Consider the following 23,018-nt stretch of genomic DNA (forward strand, 5'->3'; position numbering starts at 1 on the left):
TCCCACCTGGGAGGGGTGTGGCATGGGGGGCATGGCACTTCCCCACCAGAGATGTTAATTAATTGATCAATTTAATTAAGTAGTCAATGTGACCTATCTTCCCGCCATTTTTTCTTAGATTAGTAGAGGTTGCATTGTCCTGATGGAATTTGAACTTCCTGCCAGGGGGTGTGACACTTTCCCATCAGAGAGGGTAAATAATTGATCAGTTTAATTAAGTAGTCTATCAATCTGATAAGAGTGAGAGGGGGTCCTATTCCAATAACTCAGACCTGAAAGTGTACCTGTAGCAGTGAGGAGGGGAGAGGAGGTTAAGGGAGGGGATGGGGAAGGGGGGCAATGGGTTAAGTGCCTGTCAATCAAAAGGAAATGGGGGTGACATGGAAAAGCACTTAACAGAACAATAGGTTAATTCAGACCTGAAAGTGTACCTGCAGCAGAGAGGGGGGAGAGGGTTGGGGGAGAGGCAAGGGGCGGGGGGGGGGGCAATAGGTTAACTGCAGTGACATGGAAAACCACTTAGCAGAACTATAGGTTAAGTACCTGTCAATCAAAGGAGAACAATAGGATGACATGGAAAAGTACTTAACATGTTTGCCCCTGAGTGCATACCTGTCCCTGATGTAGGCAACCCACACTAACAAAATGTGCCACAACGAACTTTGTCCCACTACTCTTGTGGACTCTGGAGCATTATATTCAGTCATTTCAGAGAAGTACTGTCACCAGTTGCATAAAACCATATTCGTCGACAACAAAACATCTCTGCTGAAGGTGGCTATTCGGAAATACGTAAAACCTACAGGAAGATGTACCATTCATGTGGGTATAAGTGGCCATACATAGCCCTTAGAATTCATCATCTTACAAGAGTGTAGTCATGACATCATTCTCAGATGGGACTTTCTGAAAGCCTCTCGGGCAATTATAGATTGTGGTCGCTCAAAGATTATGCTAGATGAGATGGCATACTGTGGATAGGAAGATGCGCATCCGAGTGTGTGGAGATTATGTGTGCCGGATGAAGTGATCATTTCTGCAATCAGCACTAGAAAGGTAACTGCCACGTGTTATGCCATGCATCAACCCATGGATCTTGTAGTGGAATGTAAGAGAAGCACACCACTGAAGAATAACTTGGTCAGCACAGCCTCTGTTGTCTCGTTTAAGAACGGATTCGGTGAACTGTGTATAGTTAACTGTTGCTGAGAACCGCAGATCCTTCCACGACGCATGTGCGTAGCAAATGCCGAGTCATTAATTGGAGAACAGCTGAGCGTCATAGAAACCTCTCATGCTGAGTCTGTGGGCGAAATTAGCGCTATCACTACGATACAAGATCTTCTACCTCGACTATCACCAGATCTCACTAGGGAACAACAGAAGAAGCTACTTTCCATTCTTCAAGAGTTCGCTGTATGCTTCAATCCACAGGTGAAGAGCAAATTAGACAAAGCGATGGTGAAGCACCGGATTAGAACTGGAGACCATCAACCAATGAGCCAGTGAACACACCATGTGTCAGCAACATAACGTCGAATAATTCGCGATGAGGTAGAGAAAATGATGAAGAATGACAGCATTCAGCCTTTGCAGAGGCCATGGTCGTCACCAGTGGTCCTCGTCAGGAAGAAGGATGGTAGCTGGCGCTTTTGTGTTGATTACAGGAAGCTTAATACGATAACTAAAACGGACGTTTACCCTCTTCCACGAATTGACGATACACTAGTTTGAAGGGGGCTAAGTTCTACTCAACCACAGACATGTACTCGGGATACTGGCAAATCGAAGTAGATGAGGCTGATCGTGAGAAAACTTCATTCATCACCCCTGAGGGCCTATATGAGTTTAAGGTAATGCCGTTTGGTTTGTGTAATGCACCAGCAACTTTTGAACGGATGATGGATAATCTTCTAAGGCACCTGAAGTGGACGATGTGTTTTTGTTATTTAGATGACATTATAGTGTTCTCAGAGACATTTGATGAACATATAAAGACTGAGGGCCGTTCTTAAGTGTCTCCAAAAGGGCGGACTGAAACTTAATCCAAGAAAGTATCTCTTTGGAGCAAAAGAAATCAAAATACTTGGACACCTTGTGTCAAACGAAGGTGTGCGGCCAGACCCAGAAAAGGTGAAATCTATAACGGAATTTCCTATTCCTAAAAGTACTATCGATGTGAGAAGCTTCCTCAGATTATGTTCTTATTACCGTCGTTTTATCAAAGACTTTTGTATCAAAGGGTGGCCACCCCAAGAGTTGTAAAAGCTGACGCAAAATTTATCCGGGGTGGTGTTCAACAAGATTCTTTCGATGTGCTGCGAAAACCTCTGACAACTGACCCTGTACTTGGTCTGTATAATGAGAGAGCACCTACAGAACTACACACAGATACCTGTGAGTATGGGATCGGTGCTGTTCTGGTGCAGATTTCGGATGGATAAGAGAATGTTACAGCCTATGCTTCTAGGACACTTACAAAAACCGAGAGAAACTACTCAACTACAGAAAGAGAATGTCTTGCTTTGATCTGCGCCATGTGCAAATTTCGACAGTATCTCTATAGAAGGCCATTCACATTTGTTACAGACCATCATTCTCTTTGTTTGTTGACAAGTCTTAAGGATACAACAGGACGACTCGCCAGGTGGGCACTATGTCTTCAAGACTATGACATTACCATGGTGTACAAAAGTGGAAGAAAGCAACAAGAAGCCGACTGTCTCTCAAGAAACCCTGCGCAAGTCCATCAAGACTTTCATGAAGATAGTGACTGTCTCGCTGCACACCAGGATCTCTCCACTGAGCACAATAAGGACGCCAAAATATCTCAAATTATTCTTTCCTTAAATCGGTCAGAGGATGTGAATGGACAATTTAAGGTAGTTAATGCATTACTTTGCAAGAAAAACTTTGATCCGTTTGAAAAATGATTCCTAAATACATGTGCTTAGATGTTCTACAGAAATTCCATGACACACCTGAGGCGGGACATTTAGGATTTATTAAGACATACAATAGAATCCGCAAGAGATTTTTCTGGCCAGGCTTATTTAGGAATGTTCGTCACTATGTGTCGCACTGTCGAGAGTGCCAGAGGAGAAAGGCAGTTCCTCAGAAACCACCTGGCCGACTCATACAAATTCCACCAGCCGAAACGCCTTTCCAGCATGTTGGGATTGACCTCCTCGTACGATTTCCAACGTCTGCTAGTGGCAATAGATGGATTATTGTTTGCACTGATTAGCTGACACGCTATGCCATTACAAAAGCCGTGAAAACTGCCGAAGCATTCGAGGTAGCCAAATTCATCGTGAAAGACATTGTATTAAAACACTGCGCCCCAAGGTCGTTAATTACGGATCGAGGGAAAGTTTTTCAATCGAATCTTGTGACAGAGATAATCTGTCAGTGCAACATTACTCATCACATAACGACTACCATCCGCAAACTAACAGGCTTACTGAACGCTTTAATAAGACCTTAGCTGACATGCAGTTAATGTTCGTCAATGTTGAGCAGAGCAAGTAGGATGAGATGCTACCTTTCGTGACGTTTGCCTACAACACCGCCAAACAAGACACCACAGGATTTACGCCATTTTCCTGGTGCATGCGCGTGAGACGACTACGACGATGGACACTGTGTTTCCGTTACATCCTGATGACGCGGACGACGACTACATCGGCCAGGTGTTAACCAGAGCTGAGGAAGCTCGGCAGCTAGCTCGACTCTGCACGCTGCAGGCTCAAGAAAACGATCGCCGACGGTATAACGCGAGCCACCGCCCTGTTGTCTACCAGCCTAGTGACCTTGTTTGGATCATCACTCCTGTTTGGAAGGTTGGTCTCTCTGAGAAACTCCTCAGGTGCTACTGTGGATCTTATAAGATTGTAAGACAGTTGCCTGATGTTACTTATGAAGTTGAAGATTTCGACCCCGACACAAGACGACAAAAGATCAGAGAAACGGTCCACGTCCTTCGAATGAAGTCCTATAAGGATTCTGCAACCCAGGGTAAATTCGAACGTCCAGCGACAGGCAACAAGTAGAAAGGTGACGAAGAGCGTAGCGGCAAAAGAAGTTCTTACAGGGTGTTTCAAAAATGACCGGTATATTTGAAACGGCAATAAAAACTAAACGAGCAGCGATAGAAATACACCGTTTGTTGCAATATGCTTGGGACAACAGTACATTTTCAGGCGGACAAACTTTCGAAATTACAGTAGTTACAATTTTCAACAACAGATTGCGCTGCAAGTGATGTGAAAGATATAGAAGACAACGCAGTCTGTGGGTGCGCCATTCTGTACTTCGTCTTTCTGCTGTAAGCGTGTGCTGTTCACAACGTGCAAGTGTGCTGTAGACAACATGGTTTATTCCTTAGAACAGAGGATTTTTCTGGTGTTGGAATTCCACCACCTAGAACACAGTGTTGTTGCAACAAGACGAAGTTTTCAACGGAGGTTTAATGTAACCAAAGGACCGAAAAGCGATACAATAAAGGATCTGTTTGAAAACTTTCAACGGACTGGGAACGTGACGGATGAACGTGCTGGAAAGGTAGGGCGACCGCGTACGGCAACCACAGAGGGCAACGCGCAGCTAGTGCAGCAGGTGATCCAACAGCGGCCTCGGGTTTCCGTTCGCCGTGTTGCAGCTGCGGTCCAAATGACGCCAACGTCCACGTATCGTCTCATGCGCCAGAGTTTACACCTCTATCCATACAAAATTCAAACGCGGCAACCCCTCAGCGCCGCTACCATTGCTGCACGAGAGACATTCGCTAACGATATAGTGCACGGGATTGATGACGGCGATATGCATGTGGGCAGCATTTGGTTTACTGACGAAGCTTATTTTTACCTGGACGGCTTCGTCAATAAACAGAACTGGCGCATATGGGGAACCGAAAAGCCCCATGTCGCAGTCCCATCGTCCCTGCATCCTCAAAAAGTACTGGTCTGGGCCGCCATTTCTTCCAAAGGAATCATTGGCCCATTTTTCAGATCCGAAACGATTACTGCATTACGCTATCTGGACATTCTTCGTGAATTTGTGGCGGTACAAACTGCCTTAGACGACACTGCGAACACCTCGTGGTTTATGCAAGATGGTGCCTGGCCACATCGCACGGCCGACGTCTTTAATTTCCTGAATGAATATTTCGATGATCGTGTGATTGCTTTGGGCTATCCGAAACATACAGGAGGCGGCGTGGATTGGCCTCGCTATTCGCGAGACATGAACCCCTGTGACTTCTTTCTGTGGGGACACTTGAAAGACCAGGTGTACCGCCAGAATCCAGAAACAATTGAACAGCTGAAGCAGTACATCTCATCTGCATGTGAAGCCATTCCGCCAGACACGTTGTCAAAGGTTTCGGGTAATTTCATTCAGAGACTACGCCATATTATTGCTACGCATGGTGGATATGTGGAAAATATCGTACTATAGAGTTTCCCAGACCGCAGCGCCATCTGTTGTTGAAAATTGTAACTACTGTAATTTCGAAAGTTTGTCTGCCTGAAAATGTACTGTTGTCCCAAGCATATTGCAACAAACGGTGTATTTCTATCGCTGCTCGTTTAGTTTTTATTGCCGTTTCAAATATACCGGTCATTTTTGAAACACCCTGTAGAAGATCACTGCCAGGACGAGCATCAGTCATTGGGAATCGGAGTATGCAGGACCGATGACTCGTTCCCGAACTACGACGACGTAACACCGAGACGCTGTTCTCTTAAGGAGGGAGCAATGTCACAGCAAAAACTGAGTAGCATTGTGGTGTAGTGGATATGATACTAAACTGTTGCATGGAGGGTCGTGAGTTCAAAACTCACCTGCACTGTGCAATTTTAATTTCTATATTCGGTTTGAGTACATTCTAGAACTATCCGCAAATGTCAAGAAACATTGTACTGGAATTTTCTGTAGCTGTATATAGACTGTATGTGTTCTGGCCGGAGGCAGTTCGCTCCACGCTCTTGTATGTGCAAGTGCTGAATAAACCTTCGTTAAGTGAAGTTAGTGCTCGTCATTCATCTAATTACACCTCCTTCTACGTGACAATATGAATCACAGGAAGAAGTAATTCAAGATGACATATTTCTTTCAGGAAAAGTGGAATAGCTAAATGGAGGGAAGCTAAATAACTTACCATTGTTAGAACAGGATCTTGTAATATTATTACACTTTTACCTGGACCCAAAAATGAAGCTTGCATGACAAAGACAGAAACAGATATTATGAAGTTAGTTTTGGATGAAACTATAATACTCATTATTGTTACATGTAATTCGTGGTAAATTTTCTAGGGAAAGGAATGTTAAAGAAACAGAGGTCAGAGCTTTCATAGATTTGTAATTTCTGTATGGGTCTCCGAGACGTTCTAGAAAGAGTTTCTCAGAGTTGCGAGAACTTTAAATGCAGTGGACTTGAATCATGCTACTTATGCAAGACTGAAGACAGTTTCAGCTGGCACTTAAGATGTCTGAGGTTTGATAGTAACCTTGATAGAGATATCCGCAGAGAGAATAATAAGTTGCCTGCTGTCAGAGAGTTATTGGAGCTATTTCAGAACAGTTGTCAAAAATGTTTATCACCTAGTGTATACCTTCTGTATTTGTATATTAAGTGTGTTATATTTAGATTTAACTCCTAAAATCATTCAAATGCACCATTCAACGTTTCCAAATTCACAGTTTACGTTGAGGATGACACCTGTCATCCGCACGTGGGACCGTAATAGGAATTATTGTGCGAGTAATGGAGGGTTAACCTGCTACCCTCACAACCACCAAACGCTTTTATTTACTCATTTCCCACGTCATTTCTCTTTTTCCCAACGCCATCATTGCTGCGATGGACCAAGCTCCATCTTTATGCAGCAGTTCAGATAAGTATCCCATTCCCTGGCTAAAACCCAGTCCCACATCCTGTTCCTTAAATGCTGCCAAGATTATAGAATTCCCCCAACGACTTAACTATAAAAATTCCTTTCTCTGGTTCCCATACCTTCTTTTGCAGTGACCTTCACCTTTTCAGATTCCAACACTCCATGTGCCTCACAAACCTGGCACTGCAAAAACACATCTCCATGGCACATACACCCTCAAACAACCTCTGCTCCCTCCACAAGACATTGCTACTGTGCAGTCTGTACTGCATACATCATATCTCTGAAATTGAGCCCTTCACACTCCAGCACCTGGAAGAACACTCGTTACACCATCTCCATAAGTTATCCAGCCTGCTGACGTCCTACTGCCACCTTGGGGCACCACTGTCCAACCCCTATCTTAGCCACAGTGTTCCTCCTCATCAACCCCTCATAGTACGCAAATGCTGCCTACCTTGTCTTGTCAACTTGCCATATGCCCAAAGATCCCTTCCAACACTCCACTAAATCTGGAGCCAAAACAATCCCAGAACACTGTTGTTAACTTTTACACCAAAATCATCAGCCCAACTCAAGTTACAGTTCTATTCAAAGGCTTCACCTTCAGCCCTACACCCAAGTTAAAATATTTTGGATTGTCAAAGACTCACTGTGCTTCGACCAATCAGTGCAATGGATACACTTCTTTGTCACCAGTCACTAAAACCAAAGCCAACCCAATCCAAACAATAAACAACAAACCCTGTCTCTCCCAGTTCACACCACCATCCAACTGTGATCCTTCCCCCTTCCACCTAACCAACCCCTTGTCACCTTACAGGATTTTCTTACCTCCATCTTGGTCTCATCATCCCTCCCCAGGTCTCTCCTGAGAACAACCTTTCAGCAAAAGAGAGGACAGCCATACAAAGCCTCAAAACAGATCCTGACCTAATGATCCTTCCTGCAGGCAAAGGTTCCACCACTGTCATTATGAATTACAGTGACTAACTGACGGAAGGCCTTTGTCAGTTGTCTAACTCCTCCATCTATAAAGTCTACCATGTGATTCCAATCCATAACACCAACATAACTTCCATTCCCAATGCTCAAAGCCTAATGTCCTAACCAGAAGCTCTCACTTGACTCCATTTCACTCCTCACCCCTATCACACTCCGTACACCCATCTTCTACATGCTTCCCAAAATACATAACCCAACAATCCTGGATGCCCCACTGTAGCTGGTTATTGAACACCCATTGAAAGAATTGTGGCCCTCATTGACCAACACCTCCAACCAAAATCTAGCCTCTCACATCAAAGATACTAACTACTTTCTTCACCGACTCTCCACTGTCCCCAACCCAATAATTCATAGATCCCTAATTGTTACTGTTGATGCCACTTCTGTATACACCGGCATCCCTCATGGACATGGTCTTGCCACTATTGAACACTTCCTCTTCAAATGTCCTGCTGAATCCAAACCCTCTACCTCATTCTTCATACACCTTACTAACTATATCCTAATACACAACTACTTCTCTGTTGAAGGGAAAGTATACAAACAAATCTGTGGCACAGCAATGAGCACCTACATGGCACCCTCCTACGCCAACATGTTTATGGGCTATCTAGAGGAAGCTTTCCTAGCCTCCCAAAACCCAAACTGCCTAATATGACTCAGGTTTATGGATTATATTTTCATGATTTGGTCTCTGGGCCAGGATACAGTATACTCTTTCCTTGAAAACCTCAACACCTTCGCTCCCCTGCACTTCACTTGGTCCTTCTCAACCCATTGTGCCACCTTCCTGGCCAATGACCTCCTTCTCTCTGAGACCTCCATCCACACCTCTGTCCGCATTAAACTCACCAACCACAAACAGTTCCCACATTTTGTTAGACCCCAAATCCTCGCACCACCTACAAGATCCAGCTATAAAGTAGTGACCCCCTCATCACCCAATGCGACCCCTAATGAAATAACTGAACCACATCTTTCATCAGGTCTTTGGTTATCTATCATCATGCCCTGATATGAGGTGTATCCTACCCAAGATCCTTGTAACCCCTCTTAAAGTGGTGTTCCATTGTCCACCCAACCTCTGTGACATCCTAGCCCATCCCTGTGACTCTGCCAATCCCCAACCCTAACACAGGGATCGTATTCCTGTGAAAGACTCGGGTGCAAGAACTGTCCAATACACCTACCCAGCACTGTCTATTCAAGTCCTGTCACAGGCTTATCCTACCTCGTCAGAGGCCATGCCACCTGTGACTGCAGACATGTTGTTGTGTGCCATCTCTGCTGCAATCATTACTCAGCTTTTTATATCGGTATGACTTCCAACCAGCTATTCACCAGAATGAAAGGTCAATGCCAAACTGTTACCAAAAATAAAGTGGACCACCCTGTTACACAATGCACAGCTGAACACAATATGCTTGATTTCAATGATTGATTCACTACCTGGGCTATCTGAATCCTCCCATCCAGCAACAGCTTTTATGAACTACACAGATTGGAGTTATCCTCACAACACATTCTCTTCTACTGAAATCACCCGAGCCTCAACCTATGGTAACCTACTGTCCCCACACCCTCCACCCAACAGTTTCCACCCCCTCTATCCTGTCATCTCCTCCCAACTCACATCTCCTCACCATCATTATGCACTGATCTCTGGCAACGCATCTGCTGATATTTTCCCCCTTCTCTGTTCTTCTCTTTTCTGCTCCCTTTATTTCTCTTCCCTCTTCCCCCGCAGCCTCCTGCTGCTGCACCAGGTAGCTTTGTCTGCTACCTATAGATCCTGCGTATTCTGCCAGGCAGCACTGTTTCCCCTCCCCCACCTATACTCTGCTATCAGTTCCCTTCATGCTCCTCTACAGATTGTTACTCCCACTGAACACATTTTACTTTCAGTCTGGCCTGAACAGCCAGAGATAGTATCGTGTGCATGTGGAGGTGTGCTTCCATGTGTAAATGTGTGTGTGTTTTTCTTTTCCAATGAAGGCTTTATCTGAAAGCATAATGTGTAGCAATCGTTTCATTGTGCCTGTCTGCAACTCAACATTTCATCTTTATGGTGAGTAGAAATCTATCTTTCCATAATTGTTGATATCCCAACCTGGACTTTCCATTGCTTCATTCAAATACCTCTATTAGCTCCTGAAGCATACATTACCTACCTGTAAGAAAAATATTTCTGCTGCTCACCCACACAAAAAAGCTGAAGTATCATATTAAAACTATCTACAAAGAATCATTGTATCATAATGTGCTTTTGAGGGGATGAGACTAGTTTCTTTGCCAGGTTTCGTGTCCACTGCAAAAAAACATACACTTAGGAGTATCCATAAAAAGGAAGGAAAAATGACCAAAAACTCCTTACCAGGCTCATGTTAGCATCTTTATAGATATAAACCTAAGTGCACATTTATCTCGCAGTTAAATATGAGTGTCCAGCTCATTGTAGTTACAGGCAGGTAGAATTAAAGCTGTGAATGTATCATCAACAAAAAATTTTATAACTAAAGCTATGAAATATAATGGATTTAGGAGACATGATTCTGTGTACATATAAGCAATGGGAAATAACAGAAAACTGACAATTTGTATCAGTCCAAGTAGCCACATCAGACATTTGACAATCACCATGCTTCCAAGAATGTTCCCACAGGTAAGGAAAACAGTGCAAGTGGTACCACAACAACAAAATGGCTGGAGAGGACAAAGAACTGTACAAACTCCCAACTTGGAAGAAGTTGTGCTTGCTCATGTGTACAAGTAGCCTTCACTTAGAAGCTGAACAGTTGTATATGAAATGGGTGTTGCATTAAAGTATTGTACAGGAAGTAATTTGAGAACAACAGCATTCTACAATTCCTGTTGCCTTTGGACTTCCCACTGTGTTGAGGAAATGTATGTTGCAGTACTGTATGGTTGATTCTCACTACCCTGCTTATGTACATTTCTTGGATGAAGCCCGTTTCACCAGAAATGGAACACAGTAGCCATGTAAGGGTGACTGGGAATGTCCACACTACAGTTACAAAGAACCATCAGCACATATTTGCAGTGGAGTTATGGGCAGGCATAGTCAGTGACTGTTTGTTGTTGTTCTTGTAGTCTTCAGTCCGAAGTCAGGTTTGATTCATCTCTTCTCAGTACTCTATCCTGTGTAAACCTCTTCATCTCCAAATGGCTACTGCAACCCACATCCATTTTAACCTGCTTACAGTACTCAACTTTTGGTCTCCCTCCGCAGTTTTTACTGACCACACTTCCCTCCAGTACTAAACTGATGATTTCTTCATGCCTCAGCATGTGTCCTATCACTCAATCCCTTCTTTTAGTCAGATTATGCCACAGATTTCTTTTCTCCCTAATCCTGTTCAGTACCTCCTTATTAGTTATATGATCTACCCATCTAATTTTCAGCATTCTACTGTAGCATTATTCTATTCTCTTCTACTGTGTATTGCTTATTGTCCAAGTTTAAGTTGCATACAAGGCTACTCTCCAGACATGTGCCTTCATAAAAGACTTCCTAACATTAAATATATAAAAAATGAAATGAAATGATCATGTGGCATTGATGGCCACATGAATTAATTATGATGAAATGATGATGAGGACAACACAACACGCAGTTCACAAGTGGAGAAAATCTCCAACCCGGCCGGGAATCAAACTCGGGTCCGCTGCACAATAGGCAAACACATTACAACTCAGCTATGCAGGCTGACACTTAAATCTATATTCAATATCAACAAATTTCTCATCTTCAGAAACACTTTTCTTGCCATTGTCAGTTTACATTTTATATCCTCCCTACTTTGGCCACCATCAGCTATTTGACTGCCCATATAGCAAAAATCATTTACTACTTTTAATGTCTCATTTCCTACTCTAATTTACTCAGCATCACCTGATTTAATTCAACTCCATTCCATTACCCTTGTTCATCTTATATCATCTTTTCAAGACACTGTTCATACCATTCAACTGCACTTCCATGTCCTTTGCTGTCTCTTACAGAATTACAATGTCATCAGCAAACCTCAAAGGTTTTATTTCTTCTCCATGAACTTTTAATTCCTTCTCGAAATTTTTCTTTGGCTTGCTTTACTGGTTGCTCAATGTAGAGATTGAATAACATCAGCGATAGGCTACAGCCTTGTCTCACTCCCTTCTCAACCACTGCTTCCCTTTCATTCCCTTCAATTCTTATGACTGCCATCTGGTTTCTGTGCAAGTTATATATAACCCTTTGTTCCCTTATTTTACTCCTGATACCTTCAGAATTTCAAAGAGTATGTTCCAGTAAAGATTGCCAAAAGCTTTCTCTGTGCCTACATTACCTATAAACATAGGTTTGTCTTTCTGAAATGAATCTTCTAAGATAAGTCACAGTGTCAGTATTGTCTCACATATTCCAACATTTCTCTGGGACCCAAACTCCTCTTCCCAGAGGTCGGCTTCTAACAGGTTGTCCATACTTCTGTAAATAACTGTATCAGTATTTTGCAGTGATTATTTATTAAACTGTGAGCACCTGTTTTCTCTGGAATTGGAATGATTACATTCTTCTTGAAGTCTGACGTGAGAAATGTATGCATGAAGATAAATCCAGGTGCTAGTCAAGCCTGCAGATCACACTTTTGTATTCAACTACAAATGTCAACTGTGCAATGTCCTCAACAGGCTTCAAGTGTCAGCCACAGTCTGAACAGCATTATGTGTAGTTGTGAGTGAATTGTGTTGGAACTAAGTGAATTTCAATGTGGGCAAACTGATTGGCACTCGTATGGTGGGTGTTTCTGTAACCGAGGGAGACAAAGTGTTCGGTGTTTCCAGAGGTGTCATATTGAAGATTTATATACAAGGTATCCCCACCAGTGAACATCGTGATGGAGGCACGGTTATTACGGTACAATAGTGTGAACAGCTGTTTTTGGGGGTGCACATGACGAGTGGTGTAGTCAGACTTGCCGACAAAAGTGTTGATCTGCTGGCAGCAGTATGTTTGTCAGAGCAGTTCTAATGCTGAGTTCAACCACTGTGAACCTCACCCTGCACCTCATGTTGTCTGCCATCTCTGTGTGCTTAGCCATCAGCTTAGCCATAAACTGGCAATGCATTCTGTGTGTCGTGTTTATCCCTGTGCACATCTCTGTGCTGTTCAGCGTTTCCACTTCCCCGTAGATTGACTTGCAAAACCAAGTTTTCAGGCTCCGGCCAACAATGTTGTTTAGTGGCATTGTCATGCCTGAGCATATATTGAAAAGAGGATTGTGACAAAAAATGCATTGTCACATCTGAGCATATATTGAAAAGAAGATTGTGACAAAAAAAAAAAAGAGAGGACAACGACTGCAAAAGCCCACAGTTACTCTGCAAGGTTGCATTAGTGACAAGGGTTATGTGGCCACTTTGGCAGATCAGGTCCATACCATGGTTCAATATTTCTTCCCCGGAGGTGATGCTGTGTTCCAAGATGACAGAACCCATGTTAATGCAGCACAAGTATGAATTGTTACATCTCCCATACCCACCACAGTCACCATATTTCAAGATTAATGAGCCTTTGTGCTGTAACTTGGAGAGCCCTATTTTGCAGGAAGAATGGTGTAAGATTTCCTTGAAAACCATACAGGACCTGTATTTATCCATTCTGAAAGGACTGAAAACTGTTTTGAAAGCTAATGGGTTTCCACATTATATTAGCCATGGTGATGTGTTGTGTTTCTTGGTGTTTTTGTCTAACTCCTCTATATCTTTCATACCAGGTGGAATAGTTTTGTCATTATGTAGTGGGTCAGGGTTTAGTGACACTAGATACTGAGTGTCAGTGACAGAGGGGAGTGAAGGTCATTATTTTATCAGGGACAGTTGGAGGGAAAGCGACACTTTGTGGGTGGTGGAGTGGGCTCTTTCCTTGGCTCAGTGGGTGAGGTGTGAGTGAAAGACTGATGGTTCCACTAACAGTTAGTTATTGAGACATAAGACCCTTTATATAAACAGAGTGATAAAATGTGTTATAACTCGCTCAGTCCCTCGTGGCTGCAAAGCGGTGGAGATGTAGTGTGCAGATTCGAGTGACAGCTGATGCGGTGACTGCTCGTGTTGCAGTGGCACACCGACAGCATATTCTTCCCTCAGTACCGTGCCCATCTCTCTCTGCGGTAGCACTGCCTTCTGCTTGTGAATTCACTCATTGCATTATTAACGAGCAGCTACGGTGTGACGCAGAGTGCTCCATCCTCAGAATTGAACCAGTGACCATCAGGTTTGGCATCTTCTGGCAGAGTTCATCAGTCTCTAAGTTCACAGGTGACCCTTTTGGTGAGGCTGCAGTCTCTTCATCATCACCAGCCACCCGGGTAAGCACCGCTCGAACTTTTGGTAACATCTGGGATGGCATCTCCTGCGTTGACCTATTGTCGTGGTACCGACTTCTTCTACTGTGGAGCAGCTTAGTGGCTAAGTTGTTGTAGCAAAGTATGACATCCACTGACTAACCATTAGTCCGCCCATCCAGGCAATGTTTATTCGTGTCTTCTTTCTCCCCTCGAAGGGCCTCCTAAAGGACCACTTCGCGTCAGTTTGTCAGAGGTATTTATTCGGTGTTTTTGCCAATGTCACGAAGTTCCTAGGGCGGTGACTGATTCTTCAGTCATTGATCTATGCTGCTCATGTTGGGCAGAAATGTGACCAATGTCAACAAACATGCTGGCTTTCCATGCTGGCGTGGTCAGGCATTGCCCAGTCGTCGTCCTCCACATCGCCAGATACATCATGCACGTGAGTTCAGTATGCTGACAGTTCCTGGAGCATTGACCACTGACGTGCGAACTGCACTGGTTGTTGTTCTCTTTGGAAGCATTGCCTCTCTGCTCGGTCGTTGATCTGTCAAAGTGCTGACTGCTGCTGTGCAAATTCCACTGGTCACCAGCTTTCTCACGCTGGGCACCAACGTAACCAATGTCAACACACATGTCTGCTTCACTTGTTCGACTGCTGCCATTTCCAAATATTGTGGCTTAATGTGTCAAAGCCTCTAAAATGTTCACTTAACCTATAATAAGTCTTTACGTATTTTTCTGCTTTGAACAACGATAAATAACACACAATTATTATACACCCTACAATGGTTATGTCTCCCAAGGATATCAGCAATTCTGTGGGAATGCTATCTACTCCAGGGGCTTTGTTTTCATTTAGGCCTTTCAGTGCTCTGTCAAATTTTTTTCACAATATCTCATCTCCCATTCATCTTCATCTACTGCCTCGTCCCTTTCTATAATATTGCCTTCAAATTCATTTCCCTCATATAGCCCCTTATATGTTCCTTTCATCTCCCAGCTTTCCCTTCTTTCTGGTTTTCCATCTCAACTCCTGATATTCGTACAGCTGCTTCTCTTTCCCCCAGCAGCATTTTTAATTCTCCTGTGGGTGATATGTATTTCTGTAAACTTACATTTATCCTCTAGTCATTACTGCTTATCCATTCTGCACTTTCTGTCAGTATCACGTTTTAGACATTTGTATTCTCTGCTTATTAAGCCCATATTTTTATCAACTGTACCAGGGTACACTGTAGTTCTAAGGGACACTCTCTCCACATTGTTGAAATATGTCTTGCTTAATCTTTGTGCATGATAGTGATTCCAATTTGATGGAGCCTCAGGTCACTTGCACAATTTGGTCATGAATATTTGTGCAAGATACTTCCTGTAAGCTTATAAAAAGAGGAGGTTCTGTATTCATCTTGGCATTGCAGCTCACTCTTGTGTCCGTGTATGCTAACAAGTAATTTTGATTTTGGATATATTCCACCTTGAGCAAACACAATTTTTTCTTCTTTTTACCCAGACATGATTTGCTGATGTTACAGCATCATCAGTAGAATTTTTTATTTTTATTATAAAAAGAAAAGAAAAAAAATCCACTGATGATGCTGTAACTTCAGCAAAACAGGTCTGGGTAAAAACAAGAAAGAATTGTGTTTACTCAAGGAGGCACATATCCGAAAACAAATTTAGAAGGTCCTATTTTGTGGAAAACTCTTTCATCTGATTCAATTTGACATGAATTCTTCTTGTGGGATCATATGAACATTGTTCCGTATAAGAGACGTGTAAAGACTAAAGAGAATAACCTGTAAGAAGTTTCACTGCCTGTTGTTTGAACACCACTGGGGTTGTTAGAATTGGTACAATGGATCTTCATTGTGCAATAGAATACCAGCACAGTAATTAGGGCAACTCTTTATAAACGTCTTCCAAATGTGGCATTTTTTGCAGACAAGTAAAACTATCATAAAAACTGTGTCCACTTGGATTTTTCACATCACCAGCAGTCTGACAGTACATTTGAAATAATCTCTACTTATGACTTTGTTGTTTCAGGACAGGGTTTCCTACCAATCCTCCCTGAAATTCTGTGCCATTATCACAGAAATATTCTATACAGTCTATGGAAATAAAGGCTATAATGCCACGCAGTGTCATCTGTATACTCAATCACATACATGGCACATCCATCACTTGTAGCTACTGATCATTCTTTCTGGTCACTATCTTTGCCAGCTACCTTTCCCTTAGCCTTTTTGTAATGATTTATCAATTTCATGTTTGTATAGACAATATCATGTGTTCTGACCCCTTCATCTAGTTTTGTGCAAAGTGCATAACAATTACAGCCAAGCACATGCATTTCTGAAAGTGTTTCTTACTTAACATGTATACCTATCTCATTTATCACGTATTTCACTTTGAAAATGTTTGTGTTATTTCAGACCACTGAATGTGCCTGTTAGCCCATAACTCATAGACATGTTTCCACCGTAAAAGTTATAGTTTGCAGACACCTGCCAATGATTAACAATGAATATATCAATTAAGCAGCAAATATAATTCATCCAACATTATTATGAGTAGACACCACCTCCTCCTACATGGCTTTTACCTTCTTTTAACATATCGAGATTGATTTCATAACATACAGCCATTTTGTACCAGAAATGAAGTTTCATTTGCATCCTATATGATATTCATCATCTTCAAATTATAAACAAATCAGTTCATCGTTTGTTAGCTTTAATATGTGAAAATACATGCAAAAATGTGACAGTTTGTTGGATTTTGTGAGAACATGAGTTATATTAACACCGAAGACAAAATTACACTTTGTATCCTCATAATGAACAAATCTGGAAGTGTTAAGTTTCAGTGTGTTTTTGTTAACAGTAATATTACTGTATTCAGTAACTCATGTAGACACACAGATTCCAATTAATGCTGGTGTTATCCTACATATATATGCTGTTCTGTATTAATGTTGGCACTATTTGTGAAATGATGCTGACCTCATGATATCTGAAGGAAACCCTAAGTTTAACTAAATTATAATTTTGTAACCACAGTGTGGGCTAACACTCCAAAAACTGACAATGACATCAAAAGACATTACTGAAGGAGAATGCTGTTAACAAAAGAAGACATGGGGAAAAAGTCAGGACATTATATAAGTTTTTGTAAGATGGACCAGATTAACAAGGATGAAGCTGTTGTTGCATTAATTTTGCCAGCAGTTGATAAAAAAGTTGTTTATGGTATGGAGATTAGAAATGTTCTTGTCAAATATGAACCTAATTATAAGCTTGAACAATAAGAAGCTATTCTGAAAAATCTGATTAAATATCTATTTTGTGCTACAGCATGCTGAGTCTAGAAGAATTATGTGCCAGTTCAAGATTATGAATTACTAAATTTCAAATGTTTTCTAGGCTACTCTAACATTGATTGTAAACACACACAATTCCACAGTCCAAAGAATGTTGTTGGAGGCTTCCTCCATTTTACAATGTTTTTACATTGTTTATTGTAAAGCCAGACAGTTCTGCAGTTTTACACTATGCCACAAAAGATCATACACATGACCAACATCAGAGGCAATATTATCTCAAAGGAATAGCACCTTCGACTGATAACCTCAGAAGTTAAGTCCCATAGTGCTCAGAGCCATTTTTTTTAATAGCAGCTTCACTCATATATGTTCTGAACCCTTTAACATTCCTCAGTTTTAAGTGAGAATTTTAAAATAGATCTCTAAATGCCTCTGAGAATGAAGAACACCAGATGTCAAAACATTTGAACTGGCTTCTGGGCTGTTTTAATATGTGAATAGTCTTATTTATCAAAAGCATTACAGTTGTCTTGCTTAACTGCTCCTTGTGAGAAATACAAGACTGGTGTGCAGAGGCAGTATACATGTTGACACATAACACTTCATATCTTGTACTCCTGCATATGCGATAGAATTTAGACAGGTGTCATACTGTCTATGGATGGTTCTCGGGATAAAACATATTCAAATCAGTCTTGTGCTTGTTTTGAGCCACACGCATCTGCTATCATGTGTAACCTCCCTATGACATTTGGGAATAATTTACCTAATTCAGAATAAATGTCTGATGCTGTAGCATAGTAATCACTTCAATGAAACAACCAAATATATTACAGTGATGTGGCTCTCTAAAATTGAACCTAGCCCTTCATATTCCATGGCAAACCCATCTGAGCTGCCTTTGAAATGTACAGGTTTGGGGGTCTACTTCTGTTTTGGCACACAGTTCTAGTATGTCAGGAGGCTTCAGGTCACTGCAAGCTCTGTACTCTCCGCTTCTACCCCTTAAGCATAAACACTAGGTTCCATACGTGTTCCCATTCTTGGAAACAGTCTGAGCTTGTGCTCCATCTCTAATTACCTCAAGGTCAACAGGACATTAAACCCTCCTCTTCCTTCCTTGAGGTTCATGAAATTTTCAACTTATGTTTAATGATTTACAGGACCACTCATAATTCATTTAACAGCTTTCCTGTTGTCCCCTTTGCTAGGTAATTTTCCTCAATTTTGATCTCCCGCTTTCCATTTCTGTTCATCATTTCTCATAATAAAATGGCCAGCATGTTTATGTCTTGACAGGCAATTGACACAATTGTTTTGGTTCACAGGGAGCAGGAGGAGGAGGAGATTAATGTTTAACGTCCAATCAACAACGAGATCATTAGAGACACAACAAAAGTTCAGAGTAGGGAAGGGTGGCAAAGGAAAGCCGTCATGCCCTTTCAAAGGGGCCATCCCAAAATTTGTCTTAAGTGATTTAGGGTAATCACAGAGAACCTAAATCAGGATGGCTGGCTGCAGGTTTGAATCATCGCCATCCAAAAGTGGAAACTATGTAGCTGATCCAGTGCTATCAGTTTTTCTATCCCAAATGAGTGTACTCACAATTGTACTGTAACGTTTTCTATGTAAGGTGACTTGGTCTTTTCATCTGCCAAGTTTGTGGTTTTCCAAGCTTGACATGTGAAAATTTCACAGTATCTCTTACAGTAATCAGACAACTATTGTGACGTGCTACTCTCCATCTCTCTTTGCTTTGTCTTTCTCTTTTTTTTTTTTTTTTTTTTCATGGCTTTTGCTTCCATATAAGCTTAATTTTAGTATTTTCTCCATTAATTAGGCTCCAACTTCTTAATTAAAGCTCTTTGCTGTTCATTGCACAGCACGTCTCTCACATCTGTTGCTGAAAAGCAGCATTTTGTGTCAGTACATTCACTCTTGTCTTTCCTGCAATCTGTGGAAGGAAACTGGAAATAATAATGCCATATTTATTTCTTGCATGTATCAACATTCAAGTTAAAGCTATTCTTTCAGTTGCAATTATGAGTTACATGCACATCAAAATAATGGGATGGAATATTAAAACACATCAGAAATTTTTGGAACACATACAACAAATAAATACTGAACTACAAATAAAAGTTCATGTCCCTTCACAGTATATATGTACTACATGTCAGATCCAAAAATAAGGATCTAGTTGTCCATATATGGATTGCAATTTACATTTTTGGTCCATGTCCTCCTGAGACTATAAAAGTGGGTAGAAGTTAAAACTGAACTTATTTGAGAATTGATTTTGAACTGGTGTGTCTCCTGTGGCTCATCAGGCACATTTCCTCTGGCGATCTGTCAGATATTTGCAATTTCATCTTTGCAATATATAGCTGGAGCCAACCAAGACAAATACTGCTCATGAGTTCTTTCACACAAGCACAGCAATGGAAAGTGTTGGTTTGTTTTCCATTACAAACAGAATGGTTTTTAAAGTGGAATTTTACATGTCCATTTGAAAGAGGTCCCAAATTAGTATAGTGCCATATTTGTTTTCAGAACAGTAAACATGGAGTAATCAGTACTCCAGCAATGATTGAGCAGCGCTTCTGCATGGCTGGCAGCAGTCAGCATGGGCAAAAATGGTGCTGTTGCTGTTGGATTACTGGTTATTCTTCACGCTTTACTGTCTCTGTTGGTACATATCAATAAAACAAATATCGCACTAGACTAATCTGGGATCGCTCTGTCAAATGGGCACGTAAAATTCCACTGTAAAAGTAATTTTGTTTGAAAGTGAAACAAACCAGCGTTCTCTGCCAATGCTGGGCGTCATATGAAAGATGTGATGAGCAGTATTTGTTTGGGTTGACTTCAGCTACATGTTGTAAAAACAAAACTGCAAATATCTGCTGAAACATCAGGGACGCCCTGTATATAAAAATTCAACCTTTAACTTCTGTGCACTTTCATAGCATCAGGAGGCAGTGGCTCAAAAATGTGAACCACAATCCATGAATGTTTGTAAGGGTAACAAGTGCTTTATCTTTGGGTCTGACATCTAGTACTTATGTACTGTGAGGTAACATGACCGTGTATTTGTAGGTCCGTATTTTTTTGTTGTACGTGTTCCAAAAAAACCTTGCTGTTTTTTTACTATGATAGCATCCCATTATTTTGATGTATGTGTAACTCATAATTGCAAAAAGAATATTCACACATGAATGTTGGAACATGCAAGAAATAAATATGGCACTATTATTTCTAGTTTTCTTCTAGAGACTAGAAGAAATGCAAGAATGAATGTACTGATGCAAAGGTAGCATTTTTCAACGGCAGGAATGAGAGAACTGTTATGCAATGTTTTATTTAAAACATGCTGGAGCCTAATTAATGAAGCAAAAGAGTACAATTAAGTTATATATATGAAAGGGGAAAAAAACATGGTGACAAAAAGATAAAGCAAAGAGAGATGGAGAACAACATGTTACAAAGGTTGGATGATTTCCACAAGAGATTCTCTGAACTTTTAAAAAGTGTCATGTTTGGAAAACCACAACTTTGGTAGATGATGAGACTAAGTCACCTTACATCGAATGTATTATGGTACAATTAGGGGTACACTCCTTTGGGATAGAAAAGCTAATAGCATTCGATTAGCTACATAGTTTCTACTTTTGGAATTCCCTGTGAACCAAATAGCATCAGTTGCCTTTCAAAGAATAAATGCAGTTCGTTATGGGCATGCAGGACATTTTATTATGAGAAATGAGGAACAGATACGATAAGAGGAAGACCAAAATCGAGGAACATTACCTAGCAAAGGAATGCAGCAGACTACAGAAAAGCTGCTAAATGAATAAGAGTGGTCCTGTGAACCATAAAATGTGAGTTCAAAATTTCAGGAACGTCAAGGAAGATAAGGGTTTACCGTAATATCCTGTTGACAAGAAGTTATTGGAAACAGAGCACAAGCTCAAATTGTTCTCAAGAACAGGGAAATAAATCAGCTGTGCCCCTTCAAAGGCACTATCCTGACATTTTCTTGGTAGACATCAAGGTCATTAAGCAGTATCTCAGCTGAAGGAGAATTGGGGTGACAAGTCATGGCCCTACTCATGGAACTAGCCCAGCATTTTCCTGATGTTGTTTAACCTGAACAAATCTAAATCAGGCTGGATTAACAGGGATTTGAAGCCTTCCCCTTCAAATTAAAAGTCCAGTTTCTTAAGCAGTGTGACATATACCTGTATATCTTTATATTCAGCACCCAGAAATAGAAATAATGCAAATTGTAGTTTCCTAGAGTAACGTGGAATTTCTTACTGTCTTAATCAAAAGGAAAGACTACTTTGATCTTACGATGATTACATTGGATGTGATTTTTCAGTTGCCTCCCACATTCATTCTGACAAATGATGCTGCAACAGTGTTCCATTATCACCTTGGATTCATGACACAAAAACATATACCATCAACATCTACCAAACGATTTTGATATGAGTCAGACAAATTATTGTGTTGCATTAACTGAAGTCTACCACAGTGGCTGGAAATGCAGGAAAAACTGTGCATGTAAAGAGAATTCAAGCTGGTTTACCTCATTCATGCTTTCTAATTTGAGCTGACCCAAATGACACCTGCCATAATATTAAGCTTTGTAAAATTAAGTAAATCCTGTTGCTGGATGTTTCTTATTTTCATATTACTGATATGTTCCTTTAATGAATTCTGGATATGTACTTGCACATTTTGTGTGTGTGTGTGTGTGTGTGTGTGTGTGTGTGTGTGTGTGTGTGTGATTGACAGAGGTCTCACTGAATACAACAATAAGATGCACTTTTACTTGCACAAATCTAATGTTTCCTCTCAGGGATGCATAATGACAGTAGCCTAGAGAACTTGTATGCTGTTCAGTCATATTTCACATACTGCTGGAAATATCTCAACAATTTATAATTAAGTATGAGAGCTAGCCAGAAAATAACCACAGTTCCTATGTATCATGGGTAGCAGCAAGAGGGACAGAACCACTGCCCCATGTAGTAGGTTAGTGTACATAGAGCTCTGCTAGCAAAAAAGGCACATTGCTTAACATTTGCCTACTGTAACCGTTCAGAATGAGTGTTGCAACTGAAACTCCCATTGAATGTGTTACTTAAGCTGTAATAAAGTGTTTTGTGTCCCAATTTCATTGAGAGGTGTGTATTGTACATGAACCGAAGGTGATGACTGGAGATGTTACGTGACAATTGTAATGGTAATGATGATGATGATGATGATGATGATGATGTTTGGTTTGTGGGGCGTTCAACTGCACAGTCATCAGTGCCCATACAAAGTCCCAATTTTTTCAAATTCCAATTTTGTTCACAGTCCATTCTAACCACTGTCACGAATGGTGAGGATGATGATTGATGAGGACAACACAAACACCCAGTCC

Source organism: Schistocerca nitens, chromosome 3 (assembly GCF_023898315.1).
Source record: "Schistocerca nitens isolate TAMUIC-IGC-003100 chromosome 3, iqSchNite1.1, whole genome shotgun sequence".
NCBI lineage: Eukaryota > Metazoa > Arthropoda > Insecta > Orthoptera > Acrididae > Schistocerca > Schistocerca nitens.